Source organism: Ochotona curzoniae, unplaced genomic scaffold (assembly GCF_017591425.1).
Source record: "Ochotona curzoniae isolate NIBS_2020 unplaced genomic scaffold, NIBS_Ocur_1.0 contig_78, whole genome shotgun sequence".
NCBI lineage: Eukaryota > Metazoa > Chordata > Mammalia > Lagomorpha > Ochotonidae > Ochotona > Ochotona curzoniae.
The window spans coordinates 5,130,947-5,146,001 of NW_024466559.1; positions in this window are offsets into that span (position 1 = coordinate 5,130,947).

Here is a 15,055-nt window from a genome sequence, read left to right on the forward strand (position 1 = left end):
TCTTGCTGGAGACGTAATTCCATCAGAAATGATGTGAAGAAGTATGTTGCAGAGACAGCTTCCTGGGGGCCCCCTTTGATTATTTACTGTGTTAGAGTCCCTTGAGTTTTCTCTGTTTTTCCTGTTTAGTTTCTTGTTTATCTGCAATCTATCTTCCACTAGCTTCCTGAGAATCATTGTGTGGAAATGTGCGTTTGGCACAGAAGTAAATGTGCTGCATGACATATGCATATCCTGGATACCTGGGTTTAAGTCTAGCTCCTCGGCTTCTGATCCTGCTCCCTGCTCATGGGCATCATAAGAGGCAGTAGGTGAGGTGTTAAGGACTTGGGTCCCTGCTACCCATGCAGAAGTCAAGAATGAATTTTCAGGATCCTGACTTCTTTCTGCTTGGCCAGCTCCAGCTGTTACAGACATTTGGAAGAGTAAGTCAGTGGACGAAAAAGCTCTGTTTCCTTGCCTTTCCACTTAAATGCATAAATGAATTAAGTATTATGTTATGCTCACCTTTAAACTTTCAATAGGTCTGCTGGATATGAAGCCTCATTCTTTCTCACAATTCTAAAAGTATTGCTTTGCTGCTTTTGGTGTCCAATGTCTTTTACAAGTGTAAATTTCTTCTAATTCTTGGAATGAGCCAACCTTTTCTCCCTGGAGACTTCTGAATCTTATTGCTTTTTCTCTGCTATTAATAAAATACGTACGGAGGGACTTTGGTAGGTTCTTTTTTTACTCATTTTTTCACAATCTGTTACTCAGTGGTTATTTTGTGTTTTTCATTAGTCAATCTCTTTTCAAAATTTTCCTTCATTTTCTATGTTTCTTATTATTGGGATGTGGGCTTTGATTTCATCATGCAACTTTCTGGAACTTGTAGCTTCCATCTTCATAGTTTCATTTCGCCTTTTCAGGAGATACTGCTAACTTTATCTTCCAGGTTTTCTGATACTTTACATTTTGTGGCTGTATCTTTAATTTCCGGAAATTTTGAAATCTTGGTGTCCTTGTGAATTGTAGGTTTTAGTGGGGCCAGTATCCTGTCTTAGATCTTTGTGAGGATGTCAACTATAGATTGACCATGTTCAGCTATTGGATTGGTCTCTTTCCCGCTAAACTCATTCCCTTCTGGAATTTGTTGGTTTCTCTCATGTCTGAGGCTTTTCCCCCAGTGCCAACATCCTGTATGACATCTGTTTCTACAAAGTGGCTCTTTGAGAAGTGTGTGTGTTTGCAGGCAGGACATGGCCATCAGGACATCCTATGAGTCTCCCAGTTGTTTCAGGAGCGAACTGTTCAAATGTTAGTCTATGCAAATCTTTCCCTCATCCTCCACTCCATCTTTTTATAACTCTAGGGAAGAAGTTTCTAGTCTCCAGCCTTGGGGGCTATGCCTCACTGCCTGCATTACTGGAGCTGAGTCATGGGAAAGTGGTAGGAGTTTCAAAACTCAGAATGTATGTTTTAAAATTTTATTTGTTTATTTGATTTACATACAGGAGAATTCATTCTTGCTGGTTTTCTAGTTTTGGGACTTTGGGCAAATGCAAGAGCCAAAAGTAGTTGTGGACTAGGTGGGGTCTAATAGTTCTTTTTTAGGTTCTCACTCCATAAAAAACATTTTGAGTACAGGTACAGAAACAGCTTACAAAGTGATACAGTTGACTTTAAAGGTGAGAAATTCACAGACACATGTGGTCTGTGTTCAGGGATAGAGTTGGCCAGGAAGTGAAAGGGTGTGTGTGCACATGTGTGTGTGTGTGTGTGTGTGTGAGAGAGAGAGAGAGGAGAGGAGAGGAGAGAGTGAAAAGATCTACCTTCTCTCTAGTCTGCAAGAAGAGAGAGAGTGAGTCCTTCCTCGTTATGGGCTCCTTTGAGGCTTCAAAGGCATTAGACTACTTGATCTGACTCCAGGTGCTGAGTCAGGGAGGTCCTGAGGTTGTTTGATTGACAGTAGGCAAATATGTAGGGCATATGTGGCTTCAAGTTCCTGAGGCTAAGCTAGCAAACCATCTCTCCTATATCAAAAAAAACCACCATGATGAAGATGCAGAATTGCTCTTTAGCCCCTTCTAGCTTTCATGTTTGCTCTTTTAAAAAGTTCTCTTGCAAACCTTAGGCATTGTCCAGTACTGCTGGTTTCTGTACCATCTCTAGGCTAGCATAATAGAATCATTTACCTGTTCTTTCCTCTTTTGCTCTCTTCCTCTCCTTCCTCTTCTCCTTCTCCTCCTCCTTCCCTTCTCTCTTTTGTCCCCTCTCCCCCTCCTCCTTCTTTTGAATATGGCTATTTTAGCTTGGAATTAATGCATTAGACATTCATTCATCTGGTCCATCCATTGGCAGTTTGTTCCTCTTTTTGGTTAAGTGGTACTCTATTACACAGTTTGATCCAAGATTTGCTCATCCAGTGCCACCCTGGACACACAGACTAGCTCTAGTTTGGGATGGTGATGAGTAAAGTTTCTATAAACTTTTGTATTCCAACCTTTGGATGAAAATAAGTTTGCATCTCCATTCCACTGCCAAGAGTGGGATTGCTGGGTCATAAAGCAAATGTATATTTATTTAAATTTGTGAGAAACAGAGTGTGTTTCACAGTTGCTGAGTCACTGGGCAGTTGGACCAGCGATGTATGAGAGCTTCAGCTAGGCTTCAGCCTCACCCGGATTAGTGCTGGTAGGATTTGTTGGTCTAACTTCATGTGTCTTATTTTTCTCCCCAAATTCTTTTGGTCCCTCTCTTTTTCTTCCAGGCATAAATTTTTGGATAGCTGCTGCTATCCATAAAGTTTGACTTAAAATTTATTGGCTACTTGGTGCTGCAGTTAATATGCCACTTAAGATGGCCACCTCCTATGTCTAAATACCTGGATTCAAGTCCTGCTCTGTTTCTGATTCCAGATTCTTGCTAATGCACACCCTAGGAAGAGGCAAATGATAGCTCAAGTGTTTAAGTCTCTGCCACCCACCAGTGGACCTGGATTTCCTGGCTTCTTGGTTCAGCCCAGCCCAGACCCAACTGTGGTGGGTATTTGAGGAGTGCATCAGCAAGTAGGAGCTCTCTCTCTCACACACTCTCTGCTTTTTAAATAAATGATAATTTTAAAAACATGTTTAAACATTTATTTAAAAATCAGAGTTACACACACAGAGAGAAAGCTAGTGAAAAAGAGATCTTCCACCCACTAGCTCAGTTCCCAAGTGACTGTAATGGCCAGAGCTGAGCCAGGAGCTTCATCTGGGTCTTCCACAAGAGAACTGGAGCCCAGGCACTTGAGCCATCCTTCTGTCACTTTCCCAAGGACATTAGCAGGGAGTTGGATTAGAAGTGGAACAACTGAGGTTTGAACCAGTGTACCTATGGAATGCTGTTATCGCAGGGGGCAACTTTACCTGCTATACCACATGACATTTTTTTTTAAAGAAGTCTGTTTTTGGTCAACTAAAAAAAAACTCTTAAAATTATATATTGAAGAGATTGGATATTAACCAATGGTAAACCTTTCTTCTGAGAAGTAGGGAAGAAATGACTGCTATACATGCCTCAAGTTCATGTGTCTGGTGAATCTGTGGGTCTCCGGCATGGAAGGGAAACTTAGAGTTCAGAAGCCATTCTGAAAAGCCTTGCATAAGGAGCGGGGAATTGGGGAAAAGGCAGATTCAAATGAATCAAATGGATTTGCTGTAACATTCCCAATAGCAAAGCACAGCAAGGTGTTTCAGGTTGAGAATGTATCTAGAATCCAACAGGGTAAAACTTTTCATGTCTGTCATCTAATAAAAAAGAGCCAGACATGGGTCCAACAGAGGTGTGCTACAGAAGGTCAGAGCTGGGGCCAGTGTGGCCCCACTTCCCATCCAGCTCCTTGTTTGTGGCCTGGAAAAACAGTAGAGGATGGCCTGAGCATTGGGACCCTACAACTGCATGGGAAATCCAGAAGTTTCTGGCTTCATATCAGTTCATTTCCAGCTGTTGAGACCACCTGGGGAGTAAGCCGACAGATCTTTTTCTCTGTTTCTTCCTCTCTTTGTACATCTGCCTTTCCATTAGAGTTAAAGCAAATCTTAAAAAAAAAAAAAATTAACCAGACACACATAGAAGTGGGATAATAGGACTCATCACGAGCCTAGAAACTCAATTAATCAACTTGGGCACATAACTGAAACCGGTGTTACAATTATCAAAGACATTTAAATAGTTGTTGTAACTGTATGCCAGCTGTTCCAAAGGCTAGATGAAAGGTTGGAAGAATTAAGTCAAGTTATATTGTCGGTGTTTTAAATTTCCAGATTGTGTTTCTGGAGAATGATAGCTACAGTCTCAGAGTTGAAAATATTCGCTAGGTAGTAGTTTTGCAAGAATTAATATTTCAGAAGACATAACCATTAAACTTCATGATATAGCATTGGAAGTTATGCAAAATGAGAAACAAAATATTTGCAGAAGAAAATCCAGGATGTGAAAGAACAGAATCGCAAAGAGGTGAGATCTATGTGTGACAAAGTCCACAGATAAAAAGAGGAAAATATTGGAAGAAATAGTGACTGTGTTTTTAAAATTTTAATTTAAACCAAAACAATAACAACAACAAAAACAACCAAAACCCCAAGGCCTACAGATGTAAGATGATCACTGAACTCTGGGCACAGAAATACTGAAGAGAACTATGCTTAAGCATTATCATAATCAAATGCTCTAAACTGTAATTAAGATGTCAGAGGATTTGGGGAGAAAAGACCTAGGATGGGGAATCCTGATAAAGACGACAGCATAGTGTTCAGCGGAAGTGGTGCAAGCAGGAAGACTATGGAATGACATCTCTAAGACACTCAAGGAAAGATCAGCCATCGAGAATTCTATACTCCAAAAAAAAAAAAAAGCTATGAACCTCTGAAATAGACTTTTCAGAATACAGAAGATTAAAGAATTCATCACTCGACAGACAGAAGGAAAGCATGAGAACACTTCAGAAACTCATGGGAAATGGAATGAAGAAAGAGGTTTATTCTGGTGCAAAAATATTTTGTAATTGATGCCGCCTGTAAGAAAACTATCTGAAATGAATAGAAACAAAAAAATTTCAAAGTGAAAGGATGAAAAAAGCTATACATGCTAATACTAAAGAAAATGTAATAAATATTAATAACTCACGAAGTATATTTCAGAGTATAGAGTATTATGTTAGAAAGATAAAATGATTTTATACTGAATAGAGATTTCAATTCATCAAGAGGACATAAAAACTCTAAATTTTTATGAGTCTAATAAAAGAACATGAAACTACATGAAGCAAAAACTGATAAAACTGCAAGGGGAAATAGAAATCCATGCCCATCACCCTAGTGTTAAACTTAATTGATTTGAACAAGCAAACAAATTATCACTAAGAACATAGATGAAGTGACTGCACAGGATTCAAACAATGCCATTTATCAGTTGATATTTACAGAATATACTCTGCTGAACAGCACTAGAGTGCACATTCATTTCAGATACACAAGGAAATATTCCAAACATAGATTGTGATTTGGAGCCTTAAAAAAAATCATTGCCCGGATCGCAATGACATTAAGTTAAAAATCAATAAGAGGAAGTTCTCTGGAAAGTTCGTGGCTATTAGGAAACTACCTTGTACACTTTAAATATCACACAGATCACTAAGGAGTTAGAAAATATGCCGTACTGTATGAAAATGAAAACATACAATTTGCTGGATACCGTTAGAGCAGTTACGAGAGAGGAATTTTAAACACTAAATTTCTATATTGTCAGGTCTTAAATCATTCATTTTAGCTCCTACCTTAAGAAATAAACAAAAGCTATAAATTATCTAGAAGACAGAGCAAATATTGAAATGAAAAATAAAAAAAATGAAAAAAAAGACTTTGAGAAGACTAATAAACTTCTAACAGTAGTTATCAAAAAACAAAAAGGAGAAGTCACAAATTGTCAATGTCAGGAATAAAAGACACGAACACAATGATAAGATCTATGGATGTTAATAATATAGACCTGGTATGAACAACATTGTAGTAATTTAACTTCCAGGAAATGAATAATCCTTTGAAAGACACAAGCTCGTGGAGGAAAAGAGAGAAGCTGGAAGGTTCTCCATGAAAGGACCATTCCACTGGGAGATTCTACCAAACATTTAGGGAAGAAGCAATATCACTTCTGCATAAGCTCTTCCAAAAAGCAGAAGCATAGAGCTTATTCCCATCCCATCCTAAATGGGTAACATTGCCCTTACGCCACAGCCAGATAAATCAATCACAAGAAAAGGAAACAATGAAGAAATCTCTCTCATGGACACATTTGGAAAAATCAGATCCAAAAGCGAAGCGATGGTGCCCAACCTGTGACGGCTGCATTGACTGTTTTTTTAACAGGTGCACATTCAGGAGACACTGTGCTTTGGATGTTGCTTTTGCAGTCTGTTCCCAGGTGTGTTCCCAATGTGATTCTCTCCCATGATGCTGAGCAATGCATGTCAGTGTGAGATGCACAGTCACCGAGGTGACCACTGATAAGCCACCATGTACTGGTTTGGGAAGCTGTGGCATTCTGTCGGGTGAAGTATATTAAATACATCATTGACTAATGATGTCTTCAAATTTTTATGATGAGCTAATTGGGATGTAACCCACTGTCAGAAGACCAATTGCGTGTCCTGCAAAGATGATGTTGCATTACAGCCAACTAGGAATGCAAGGCTGTTTGAAAATCTGTCAACATAATTCATCATATTAACAGAGCAATGCTATGTGAATATCTGAAGAGATGCAGAAAAACTCTTGACAAAACTAAATCCATTTGTGATTAATTTTATCTACCTTTGTAACTAACACGTACCAAAAACCTGTAGCTGATATCACAGCAAAGGTTTGAAACTTTCCCTGTAAGACATGCAGCAAGGATATCCACTCCCATCATACAGAGTTCATAGCCTGCACCTAACCAAGGTCAGATGGGAAGAAATAAATACTGTGTTCACAGATGACCCGTTTATGATAAAATTGGGTGGAAATGTACAAGATCATCACTAGTTGCAGAGGTTGGACATGGTGATGCCATGCCTTAAGGTGCCCCTTGGGATGCCTTCATCTGATGCTGGATTGCCTGAGTCTGCCACTCCACTTGTGATCCAACTTCATTGTTAATGCAGTCTGGGGAGGCAGCTTGTGATGGCTCAACTGGTTAGGTGCTTGCTGCTCACGTGGAAGACACAGAAGGAATTATGGTCTCTCATCTTCCATCTGGCTCAGCTCTTGCTGTGGCAGGAAGATGAATTATGCTGGAAGATCCCCCCCCCCAATGTTTTTATACAGTAGCAATGGATGATTAGAGATTAAAATAAAAATCATAGCATTTACAACAGTACTAAGACTGTGCAATATTTGGGATAAATCTGTGCAATATTTGGGATAAATCTGATAATACAATGAAGGCTACAAATGTATTGATAGAAATTCTCAGAGATCCAAAAATTTGTTTATCTATTTGAAAAAACACAGAGACAGAATGAGATTGCCCAGCCATTGGTTCACTCCCCAGATGTCTGCAAAAGCCAGGGCTAGGCCAGCTTGAAGCCAGGAGCCCAGAATTCAGTCTGGGTCTCCCTGTGGGTGGTAGGGACCCAAATACTTGAGCCACTATCTGTTGCCTTCCAATGTGTGCATTAACAGGAAGCTGGATTGGAATTGGAGTTGAACTCACACTCCCCGTCATGAGATCCAGGCATCCCAATCAGTGGTTTAATCATCATGCCATTCTCCATCCATTTTAATGTATTCATCTATAAGAGACCTAAGTAAAAAGGAGATGTATTATGTTTATTCAGCATTGCCAAGGTATCAGTTCTTTCCCATTTGCCTTATAGATTCAACCTGCTTTGAAAATGGAAAACAAGCAGGAGTTAATTTTGCACCAGCACTTCGAAGCCACATGGGAGAGCTGGCAATGAGGGAGAATGATGGCTACTGTTATTGTTGCTGTCCTAGTTGCCTAGCTTGACAACACTGTGTGCTTTTCCTAGCAAGGCAGCCGGCAGCCCCCCTGGGCTTCAGATGCTACAGGTGCAGCTGTAACTCTACTTGCAAAATGTCACCTTGTAGTCACAGCTTTGTCAGAGAATTCAAGCCTTTGCTGTCATTATCTCTATTTTTATTATTATTTTTTCATTGGAAAGGCGGATATACAGAGAGGAGAGACAGAGAGGAAGATCTTCCATCTGATGATTCACTCCCCAAGTGAGCGCAACGGGCCGATGCTATGCCGATCTGAAGATAGGAGCCTCTTCTGGGTCTCCCACACGGGTGCAGGGTCCCAAAGCTTTGGGCTGTCCTCGACTGCTTTCCCAGGCCACAGGCAGGGAGCTGGAAGGGAAGCAGGGCTGCCGGGATTAGAACCGGCGCCCATATGGGATCCTAGGCGTGCAAGGCGAGGACCTTTAACCACTGTGCCACCGTGCCGGGCCCTGTCATTATCTCTAGAAAGAATACTCCTCAAAGAGAGAGTTCCTCGTACTGCTCACTTCTGGATTGAAATCTGGATTGAAATCTGAGTGCATAGACTGCAGTCCTGGCCCTAAGTCACCTGCCTGCAGTCTTACCCTACAGAAGTTGAGCAAGTGAGACATCCACTTTAAAACAGAAAGTGAAAATAGATTAATTTATTTGTTTGAAAAGCAGAGTTACAGAGAAAGAGAAAGAGAGATCATCCATCTGTTGGCTCACTGCCCCAATTGGCTGCAACAACCAACATCTAGCCAAGCCAAAGCCAGGAGCCAAGAATTTCATCTGAGTCTTCTGTGTGGGTTCAGGGACCGAAACACTTGAGCCATCCTACATTGCTTCTCAGATGCATCAGCAAGGAGCTGGCATTGTAGTGTTGGCAGGTAAAGCCATTCCTTGTAGTGCCAACATCCCTGCTAATTTGGGGGATAAGTTCATCTTAAAAAGTAAAAGATCCCCTCCTTCCTGTGCATGCACATCGTTGCCCAAGCTGCTGCATACACTAGGAACTTAGAGAGTTTATAGAGCATCTCTCTCAGTCTTACTTTCATCCCTTACTCTTTAGGCTCTCAGCCCAAGGATCTCGGGGAAGCTTCTTCTGGATGATTTGGGCATTCATTGTTCTCAGAATAACCTCAGTACCCTTAGGTCCCACTCTGTGGTTATGGAAGGCTGGTCCTGCCCAGGCATGGCAGGTAGAGTTCATCTTCTTCTTCCATCTCCATTCTCCCCTAGCCCCATGGGAGACTTTGGGAGAGCCCAGACTCTCATCTCCTGAGGGTTCTTGGGCCTCACGTTCAGGATCAAGGTGGAACTCGTTGGTGAGATCCTCTTGCACCCAAGCTGCCTGGCAAGAAGGAGGCAGGCAGTGTCTTGCAGCCAGCCTTGGCTGTTTGTACTGGCAGGGAGAGCAGTAGATGTCAGCATCACTGCACGCTGGTGGGGGCACGCTGACAGGGACAGCCATGGTGATGCTGTAGAGGGGGATCATGCTTTTGAACTCACAATCCCAATGGGGCCCTGGCAGAGGTCATGGAGGGCCTGGGAACTTCATTGTGTGTGTGTGTGAGAGAGAGAGCAAGCGAGAGAGAGAGCGTGATTCTTGGAGATCTGAGATCAAATATTTTCTTCTAAACCTTCAAATGATGTTTGAGCACCCCTGACCAATCATTGCATCTCTCAGCATTCTTAAAGTCCCCTGCGCCATGTCTGTCTCTTATATTGCCTTTGCCTGATGTGTGGCTTTTGTCAGTAGACAGCTGGGATGCGAGCTTAAACACAGCCTGGAATGTGTCTTGCTACACCTAGACCCCACATAACCCCACCACTCAGTGTACTTCCCTTTGAGATACAGTTTTCCTGTGCAGCAATGACTAGTACTTTCCCTCTGATGTGTTTTTTAACCAACAGGACATAGAGCTCACAACTTCAGAAGTAGCTGTTGGGGGTTAGTTGCCTTCACTGTGCACTTCGCCCTTATTATCTTTACAGAAGTCTCCTAGAAGACATTTCAACTTGCATCTCTCATTTGCTTTTTTTTTTCTTTAACAGATAAACATTAGGTTCAATTCAAGGCAGTAAGGCAGTTTGTTTTGTTTTGTTTTGTTATGAGCAGCTACAAGCAAACAAATACATACCCAACTGTGTTGGTGATTGGGCCACATCTCAGGTGCATATCGCCTCCTCCATAGGCTCCCTCTGCCGGGAAAGACCAAGGCATGCGGCCCGTGGGAGAAGACTGGGAATCAGGATTGCTGCCTGTGGATTGGGAGATTTGGTTTCTGCTCTGTACTCAGCTGGCAGATCTTTCTGGGAACTCCCCCAGAAGGTTCTGCGGGAACTGTAGACACATTTTTGCTAGCCAGTGCAGCAGGTACTTCATTCACTAGGCTGCAAATGTCTCCAGCCAAGGTGTCCACTCCTGCATGTTGAAATCACATTGCAACATCAGAAGAAAAACTCTAAAGGCAAAAAAAAAAAATAAATTAAAACAGTGATGCAAGGCTGTTCTTAGGCAGTAAAATAGTGTGAACCTTTCCATTTTATGTGGTGCTGCTCTTTACTACTCTCTATTTTAAATACAATGGGGATTTAAGCAACATCAAGTTCATGAGCTCTGCATGGCTAATCTTGCAGGAGGAGACCTTGCTGTTTGCTCCCAAACACACCAAGAGAGTTTTAAACCCTTGGTTTGCAATCCTGTCTTAGCCCTCTCCTTGGAGTTTACAAATAAGCAATTTACAGTTTTCCCAACAATATCAAAGCTAGCTTCAGATTGTTGTTTAATCAGAGGTTGAGAGCTTCCTCCCTCTCCCCCCCGTGCTCCTGCGTAGTGCCTGCTGTGAGGGGTTATGTGAGAGAGCCTCAGAAAAAGTTCAAGGAAAATGAATGTCCTGAAAAAAAAATAACACCTTGTGCATCCTTTCCAATATTTTGTATACCCAGATCAAGTTATACTTTAAAAAAGATTATTTGTTTGAAAGGCAAACAGGAGACATGGTAAGATTTTCCAAATGGCCACAATAACACAGCTGGTCTAACGCACATTCAGTGGCTCAGAGCTCCATTCAGGTCTCCCACACAGATGGCAGGGTCCCACATACTTGGGCCATCCTCCTTGCTTTCCCAAGTGGATTAGTAGGGAGCTGCAGAGGAAGTGGAGCAGCCAGAATTCAAACCTGCAATGTAGGATAGGATACCAATGTCATTGGCTGCTGTGCCTTTGACTTAACTCGTAAGTTTGCATAACCTCAAACTTTTTGAAGACCCTTCCTAAAAATGCTCTAGGACCTGTGTCTCTTGACTGAAGTGATAGTCTGCAATGAATAACTATTTTTGTTAAAAAATAATTTTGGTTTTGAAAGGTAGAGAGGCACTGAAGGACAGATAGTTCATCAATTTGGTTTATGCCTGAAATGCTTACAACAGCTAAGCTGAGCCAGGCTGAATCCAGGAACTGGGCACCCAGTCTAGGTTTTCTTTGTGAGTGGCAGGGCCCCAAGTCCCTTAGAGTGTGCACTGGCAGGAAGGCAGGTTGGAAGCTGAGCAATAGGGACTTGCTCTGGGCACCCTGATATGGCAAACAGCTGTCCTGGAAGCCATGTTGGATGTGGGAGTGATTATACCCTCCAATTTCTCCAGTTCCAGTCACTGCTGCGGACACACAGGTCTTAACTGCAGTCAGGGCTGGCTCGCTCTTTGCATAAACAGGTGGCTGAAGGGATTGCACTGAGTAGTTTGTTCCATGAATACAACTTAAGCATTTCTTTGCCATTTCTGGACTGCAGAGGTGGGTGGAGGAAAACTGCAGGTGCATCTCTTGCCAGCATATACAGTAGCATATTTTTGGAAAACTGTATAATGTAGTGCCCATTATACCATAGGTTTCATGAGATAATTATGAAGCACTACAGCAAATCAGCACACTAGAGTGGTGGAATATGCTAACATTCTAATTTTGTATAGAGGATGATTACCGTTATTATTATTTATAGAGCACACTAAGCGTACATAATACTTTATAAACACGTAGGCAGACAGAGGCTCTGCCCAGAGGTGCCTAAGTGCTAATTGCCTGCATTAGACAACATAAAAGAGAAAAGCCACGGTATGCCAAGGCTGGGCAGAAAATGGGTTAAGGAAGTTAAGTGTTTATCATGGACAGATGGATAAAACACAAGCATTCTTTTAGACTAGGTTAAAGTTGCTCCATATAAGACAAGGAAACTCAAAATCTTATAACACAATCCACTTTAAAAAAAAATGACCCAGGACCTTCTAAGAGACTCCGACTGGAGTCCCCATCCATGTTCAGTTCTTGTGGAGTTGCTCAGTTCTAGGTATGCACCTCACATGGGGTCCCTAGGGGTAGGGGGAAAAGAAGGATGTGAAGTTGTTGGCTTTTTGTGGGCAAGAACCCAGTCTGACAACTGCCTGACGTTCTCAGTCTGTGTTCTGGTAGCAGTCTGCTTGTCCTGAACACAGCGATGGGAAGAGTGGAAGCACACAAGTAGTGCTTCATCTTCCTGTAAGGGAAACCTTCCAGAATTTCATGGGAGGCTGGAATTAAAAGGTAAGCTCATTCTGCCACATATTTTGAAATCCAGGCATAGCTGTTTTTTATAATGTGCATTCCCGTGAACTTTCTGGATACCGCCTTGTGAAATCTATACACAGGAGAACCCCTTATCAATAACCACTCAAGGACTTCTTCCTTCCTCAAACAAGGACGCTGAGTAAAAACAAGGCTGCACTGCTTGTTGACTAATGTTCATTGGGCTTGGTAAAGAGACAGAAAAAAATTTTTTTTTGAGATTAATGCATTTCGTTTAGGAGAGATGATCCATACAGCATGATAAGGCAGGCCCATTTGTTTATTTAATTTGCAAATGTATGCTGACATATAAGTATCACATTTTAAAACAATTTGCTTTTATTAGAAAGGCATATTTATGGAGATAAAGAGAGAAAGATCTTCCATTGCTGGTTCACTCCCAAATGGCCCCAACAGCCAGGGCTGAGCTGATCTAAGGTCAGGATCCAGGAGCTTTTACTGAGTATCCCACATGTGTGCAGGGTCCCAAGGACTTGGGCCATCCACCTCTGCTTTCTCAGGGAGCTGAATGGGAAGAGGAGCAGCCAGGATGTAAGCCAGGGCCCATAAAGGATGCTTTCACTTGGAGGTGCAAGATTAGCCAGTTCAGCAATGGTGCCTCCCTCAGTAACCACATTACCACGTTTCAACACAGGTGCACACAAAATGCCATTACTTTTAGCATAATCATGGCAGCTCAGTCCAACTTTCTTCACTGAATTATAGTTTAGCTGTTATTATCGGGGAGGTGGTTGGCTAATTTCATGCTTTCTCATTAACATTTTAGTATATATTTTAGTTGGCATGCCCTTTATGAGTACTATGTATAAATGCACTTTGTCCACTTCTCATTTTGGTTATGACATTTTTGAAATCCGAATGCTTGGATAAGAACTTGAACTTCTTTTAAAAAAAATCAGCCACTTAAAGAGTTTTGTTTGGGGTTAACTCTATCAGGATTAGAGGGCACAATGAAAGCAGTTGAAATTCAATGCTATTAACATGTCATGAAACATAAAACCCCAAGGGCAGATTCAAGTTCTGAGAACAGTTACATCATGCTTTTTAAAAACATGTATTTATTTGAAAGGCATAATTACAGACAAAAGAAGAGAAAGACAGAGGCAGAGAGAGAGAGAGAGATACAAAGAGGGAAAGACAGGAAGAGAGGGAGGGAAGGGAGGAAGAAGGGAAGGATGTCAGGGGAGAGACAGGCAGATGGATACACTGATCTTCAATCCACTAGTTTATTCCCCAAAATGATGGCAAACAATCAGGGTCGGGCCAGGCTGGGAATGGGAATCAGGAGCTTCTTCTGGGTCTGCCATATGGGTTTCAAGGATCCAGGCACTTTGGAGGGGACTGTAAGTTTAAAAGACAGACAGACCTGCTCCCTAAATACATCAGTATGTAAAACAGCTTCCCTAGCAGTAGGCGTTTGTCATAGCAGCTAAAATGATACTGGTCCTGCCCACATCCTATAAGGCAATGCCTGGCTCTGCTTACAGTTCCAGTTTCCTGCGAATGCACATTCGGGCAGGTGCTGAGTCCCTGCCATCCCAAGCGGGAGACCCAGATTGAATTCCAGGCTCCTGGCTTCAACCTATTGTTGGCAGATTTGGGGGGGAGCAAAACAGCAGGTGCAAGATCTCTGTCTGCCTTTTCAAATAAATACAAATAACTTCCCTAGAAGTAAGCAAGCAGTAAGAAACAAAGGAAGCAGTAAGAAACAAAGGAAGGGGTGTCTTGGTCTCCCATAGGGAGTAGCCACTGCTGGCTTACCAACATTTTGCAGCCAGGCTGCTGCACCTGCTAATGCGGTAGTGCAAGCTTGCTGCACCAAAGACTTGGAAGCAAAATCATGCCCCAGACTTAGAAGGCTGATACATGCCAGCCTAGCTGCCAAGTCACAGTTCTGTTTTCAAACTGTTCTTTTGTCGATGACTTGGCGATTCCCACACTGTTCATCGAATTAGCATTTTCAGAACAGCCATTCCCACTATGGATTCTGCTGCTGTTGAAATACGCACAAGTTAGGATCTTGTTACATAATTTCTTGTTGATTAAGGGCTTACATATATATATATTTTAAAACAACAGGAATGGATGGGGCCTGACTACCCCAAGTCCTCTGACACCCCTTGACATGTTCTGATGACATGATTGCTTTGTGGCATCCCAATGAAGGATGCCACATATTTTGCCTGATCATTCAGAATCTGATTTTGAAATGTGGGAACTCCTAACAGGCGAGGAAGTCCAATATTGTGGACTTCGACTCCCATCTGTTGTTAGAACTTTCCCAGGAGATGGGAGATGATTGTGAAACTGAGCTGCTGGCTGCTACAACCAGTTCTGATCTTGCTTCAGGTGATTGAAAAAGTGGAAAGTATTTGTGGACTGGGAATTCTTTGTTATACTTTACTTTTGTCTACTTGGTACTCTGTTA